General features: G+C 41.1%; 1 long non-coding RNA gene across 1 annotated transcript in view; it reads left to right on the top strand.

The window, feature by feature from the left end:
• Positions 1-1,170: 1,170 nt before the first annotated feature.
• Positions 1,171-5,563, top strand: part of LOC124029498 — an 8,972-nt gene continuing 4,579 nt past the window's right edge. Inside the window, exons 1-2 of the long non-coding RNA XR_006837786.1 lie at positions 1,171-1,183; positions 1,701-1,772. This is a non-coding gene — a long non-coding RNA (uncharacterized LOC124029498). The remainder of the gene's footprint in view (positions 1,184-1,700; positions 1,773-5,563) is intronic.

Genomic DNA, 5,563 nt, shown 5'->3' with positions numbered 1-5,563 from the left:
ATCCTGTCTGTTCTGATCTAAGAGACTGCCTGGAAAGCAGTAGTTTATTTATTGATCCTGTCTGTTCTGTTCTAAGAGACTGTCTGGAAAGCAGTAGTTTATCTATTGATCCTGTCTGTTCTGTTCTAAGAGACTGTCTGGAAAGCAGTAGTTTATCTATTGATCCTGTCTGTTCTGTTCTACGAGACTGCCTGGAAAGCAGTAGTTTATTTATTGATCCTGTCTGTTCTGTTCTAAGAGACTGTCTGGAAAGCAGTAGTTTGTGTTGATCCTGTCTGTTCTGTTCTACGAGACTGCCTGGAAAGCAGTAGTTTATTTATTGATCCTGTCTGTTCTGTTCTAAGAGACTGTCTGGGAAAGCAGTAGTTTATTTATTGATCCTGTCTGTTCTGTTCTAAGAGACTGTCTGGAAAGCAGTAGTTTGTGTTGATCCTGTCTGTTCTGATCTAAGAGACTGCCTGGAAAGCAGTAGTTTATTTATTGATCCTGTCTGTTCTGTTCTAAGAGACTGTCTGGAAAGCAGTAGTTTGTGTTGATCCTGTCTGTTCTGATCTAAGAGACTGCCTGGAAAGCAGTAGTTTATTTATTGATCCTGTCTGTTCTGATCTAAGAGACTGTCTGGAAAGCAGTAGTTTATTTATTGATCCTGTCTGTTCTGTTCTAAGAGACTGTCTGGAAAGCAGTAGTTTATTTATTGATCCTGTCTGTTCTGATCTAAGAGACTGTCTGGAAAGCAGTAGTTTATCTATTGATCCTGTCTGTTCTGATCTAAGAGACTGTCTGGAAAGCAGTAGTTTATTTATTGATCCTGTCTGTTCTGATCTAAGAGACTGTCTGGAAAGCAGTAGTTTGTGTTGATCCTGTCTGTTCTGATCTAAGAGACTGTCTGGAAAGCAGTAGTTTATTTATTGATCCTGTCTGTTCTGTTCTAAGAGACTGTCTGGAAAGCAGTAGTTTGTGTTGATCCTGTCTGTTCTGATCTAAGAGACTGTCTGGAAAGCAGTAGTTTATTTATTGATCCTGTCTGTTCTGTTCTAAGAGACTGTCTGGAAAGCAGTAGTTTATTTATTGATCCTGTCTGTTCTGATCTAAGAGACTGTCTGGAAAGCAGTAGTTTATTTATTGATCCTGTCTGTTCTGTTCTAAGAGACTGCCTGGAAAGCAGTAGTTTACAGGGCCCGTGGTAGTCTTATTTATTGATCCTGTCTGTTCTGATCTAAGAGACTGCCTGGAAATCTATTTATTTATTGATCCTGTCTGTTCTGTCTATCTATCTATCTATCTATCCTGGGAAGGATGGACCACAAGGACAGCTATCTATCTACTACAGGGCTGGTATCTTCTATCTATCTCTCTCTCTCTCTCTCTCTCTCTCTCTCTCTCTCTCTCTCTCTCTCTCTCTCTCTCTCTCTCTCTCTCTCTCTCTCTCTCTCTCTCTCTCTCTCTCTCTCTCTCTCTCTCTCTCTCTCTCTCTCTCTCTCTCTCTCTCTCTCTCTCTCTCTCTCTCTCTCTCTCTCTCTCTCTCTCTCTCTCTCTCTCTCTCTCTATCTATCTATCTATCTATCTATCTATCTATCTATCTATCTATCTATCTATATCTATACACACACAAATATTCTGGTTCAATTCCAATTCTTATCCATGCATGAAATGTGCATAAGTTGACTTAACATGTAGTTGATCATTTGTCTCTCCACCAGGGCAGTCCTGGAGCCCCCGGGGCCCCTGGTGGAAGTGGCTCTCCTGGACCGCTGGGAGACCAGGGACCACCTGTAAGTAAACTACCGGATATTCAAACCCTTGGTTGGTTGATTGACTCACCATCAGACCACCCAGGTCTGTTGAAAGAAGTTGATCAGGTTACGACAAGATTTGCTGTTGTTTATGTTGTCTTCAACATCTCCATCTGTTGTTTATGGTGTCTTCAATGTCTCCATCTGTTGTTTATGGTGTCTTCAATGTCTCCATCTGTTGTTTATGGTGTCTTCAACATCTGTTGTTTATGGTGTCTTCAACATCTCCATCTGTTGTTTATGGTGTCTTCAACATCTCTCCATCTGTTGTTTATGGTGTCTTCAACATCTCCATCTGTTGTTTATGGTGTCTTCAACATCTCCATCTGTTGTTTATGGTGTCTTCAACATCTCCATCTGTTGTTTATGGTGTCTTCAACATCTCCATCTGTTGTTTATGGTGTCTTCAACATCTGTTGTTTATGGTGTCTTCAACATCTCCATCTGTTGTTTATGGTGTCTTCAACATCTGTTGTTTATGGTGTCTTCAACATCTCCATCTGTTGTTTATGGTGTCTTCAACATCACCATCTGTTGTTTATGGTGTCTTCAACATCTCCATCTGTTGTTTATGGTGTCTTCAACATCTCCATCTGTTGTTTATTCTGTCTTCAACATCTGTTGTTTATGTTGTCTTCAACATCTGTTGTTTATGGTGTCTTCAACATCTCCATCTGTTGTTTATGGTGTCTTCAACATCTCCATCTGTTGTTTATTCTGTCTTCAACATCTGTTGTTTATGGTGTCTTCAACATCTCCATCTGTTGTTTATGGTGTCTTCAACATCTCCATCTGTTGTTTATGGTGTCTTCAACACCTGTTGTTTATGGTGTCTTCAACATCTCCATCTGTTGTTTATGGTGTCTTCAACATCTGTTGTTTATGTTGTCTTCAACACCTGTTGTTTATGGTGTCTTCAACATCTCCATCTGTTGTTTATTGTGTCTTCAACATCTCCATCTGTTGTTTATGGTGTCTTCAACACCTGTTGTTTATGGTGTCTTCAACATCTCCATCTGTTGTTTATGGTGTCTTCAACATCTCCATCTGTTGTTTATGGTGTCTTCAACATCTGTTGTTTATGTTGTCTTCAACATCTGTTGTTTATGGTGTCTTCAACATCTCCATCTGTTGTTTATGGTGTCTTCAACATCTCCATCTGTTGTTTATGGTGTCTTCAACATCTCCATCTGTTGTTTATGGTGTCTTCAACATCTCCATCTGTTGTTTATGGTGTCTTCAACATCTCCATCTGTTGTTTATGGTGTCTTCAACATCTCCATCTGTTGTTTATGGTGTCTTCAACATCTCCATCTGTTGTTTATGGTGTCTTCTCCATCTGTTGTTTATGGTGTCTTCAACATCTCCATCTGTTGTTTATTGTGTCTTCAACATCTGTTGTTTATCTGTCTTCAACATCTCCATCTGTTGTTTATGGTGTCTTCAGCATCTGTTGTTTATGGTGTCTTCACCTGTTGTTTATGGTGTCTTCAACATCTCCACTGTTGTTTATGGTGTCTTCAACATCTCCATCTGTTGTTTATGGTGTCTTCAACATCTCCATCTGTTGTTTATGGTGTCTTCAACATGTCTTCAACATCTCCATCTGTTGTTTATTCCTGTCTTCAACATCTGTTGTTTAGCTGTTGTTTATCTGTCTTCAACATCTCCATCTGTTGTTTATTGTCTTCAACATCTCCATCTGTTGTTTATGGTGTCTTCTCCATCTGTTGTTTATGGTGTCTTCAACATCTCCATCTGTTGTTTATGGTGTCTTCAACATCTCCATCTGTTGTTTATGTCTCCATCTGTTGTTTATGGTGTCTTCAACATCTCCATCTGTTGTTTATGGTGTCTTCTGTCTCCATCTGTTGTTTATGGTGTCTTCAACATCTGTTGTTTATGGTGTCTTCAACACATCTGTTGTTTATGGTGTCTTCAACATCTCCGTCTATAATGTCTCAGCAGAGCGGAGGACCAGAGAGAGATGAGCCAACTGTTGGTGTGGTGATGGCCTGATCATCAGCTGAATCCACATTAAGATCATTAGCCTGTGACTAAATGACAAGCACCGTTTGGCTCTGGAGCACACATAAATCATCAGGCCTGGGGGACCAGAGAGATATCTATGTCTCTTTACAGAAAGACCAAGATCATTGTTTCCCAGCAACAGCCTGATCCAGCTAGATATCTGTCTCTACACATGAAGATCATTAACCTGTGACCAGCTAGATATCTGTCTCTACACATGAGGATCATTAGCCTGTGGCCAGCTAGATATCTGTCTCTACACAGGAAGATCATTAGCTTGTGACCAACTAGATACCTATCTCCCACATTAAGATCATTAGCCTGTGACTAGCTAGATATCTGTCTCTACCCATGAAATTCATTAGCCTGTGGCCAGCTAGATATCTGTCTCTACACATGAAATTCATTAGCCTGTGGCCAGCTAGATATCTGTCTCTACACATGACGATCATTAGCCTGTGGCCAGCTAGATATCTGTCTCTACACATGACGATCATTAGCCTGTGACCAGCTAGATATCTGTCTCTACACATGAAGATCATTAGCCTGTGACCAGCTAGATATCTGTCTCTACACATGAAGATCATTAGCCTGTGGCCAGCTAGATATCTGTCTCTTTACATGAAGATCATTAGCCTGTGACCAGCTAGATATCTGTCTCTACACATGAAGATCATTAGCCTGTGACCAGCTAGATATCTGTCTCTACACATGAAGATCATTAGCCTGTGACCAGCTAGATATCTGTCTCTACACATGAAGATCATTAACCTGTGACCAGCTAGATATCTGTCTCTACACATGAGGATCATTAGCCTGTGGCCAGCTAGATATCTGTCTCTACACAGGAAGATCATTAGCTTGTGACCAACTAGATACCTATCTCCCACAGGAAGATCATTAGCCTGTGACCAGCTAGATATCTGTCTCTACACATGAAGATCAGTAGCCTGTGACCAGCTATATATCTGTCTCTTTACATGAAGATCATTAGCCTGTGACCAGCTAGATATCTGTCTCTACACATGAAGATCATTAGCCTGTGACCAGCTAGATATCTGTCTCTACACATGAAGATCATTAGCCTGTGACCAGCTAGATATCTGTCTCTACACATGAGGATCATTAGCCTGTGGCCAGCTAGATATCTGTCTCTACACATGAAGATCATTAGCCTGTGAGAAACTTCGAGCCGTGGGTTTGTTTGGATTACAATATGAGATGTTTGTGGCTGTTTTATAAGGGTTAGCAATGTCAGCATCCATTCTGTGGATGGATATGGTGGCAGCTGTTCGTGTTTCTTATTGTGTGCCTCAAAGCAGTTGGCTCTCATGTTTCTCCCATATGGCACATTATGGTCTCTCTCGTGGTTCCTCTCTCGTGGTTCCTCTGTCATGTTTCCTCTGTCATGTTTCCTCTCTTGTGTTTCCTCTGTCATGTTTCCTCTGTCATGTTTCCTCTGTCGTGTTTCCTCTCTCGTGTTTCCTCTGTCATGTTTGCTCTCATGTCATGTTTCCTCTCTCATGTTTCCTCTCTCGTGGTTCCTCTGTCATGTTTCCTCTGTCATGTTTTCTCTGTCATGTTTTCTCTGTCGTGTTTCCTCTGTCGTGTTTCCTCTGTCGTGTTTCCTCTGTCGTGCTTCCTTTGTCATGTTTTCTCTGTCATGTTTCCTCTGTCATGTTTCCTCTGTCATGTTTCCTCTGTCATGTTTCCTCTGTCATGTTTCCTCTCTCGTGGTT

Source organism: Oncorhynchus gorbuscha, unplaced genomic scaffold (assembly GCF_021184085.1).
Source record: "Oncorhynchus gorbuscha isolate QuinsamMale2020 ecotype Even-year unplaced genomic scaffold, OgorEven_v1.0 Un_scaffold_6583, whole genome shotgun sequence".
In the NCBI taxonomy this organism is placed as follows: Eukaryota; Metazoa; Chordata; class Actinopteri; order Salmoniformes; family Salmonidae; genus Oncorhynchus; species Oncorhynchus gorbuscha.
This window is presented reverse-complemented; position numbering and strand designations above follow the sequence as displayed.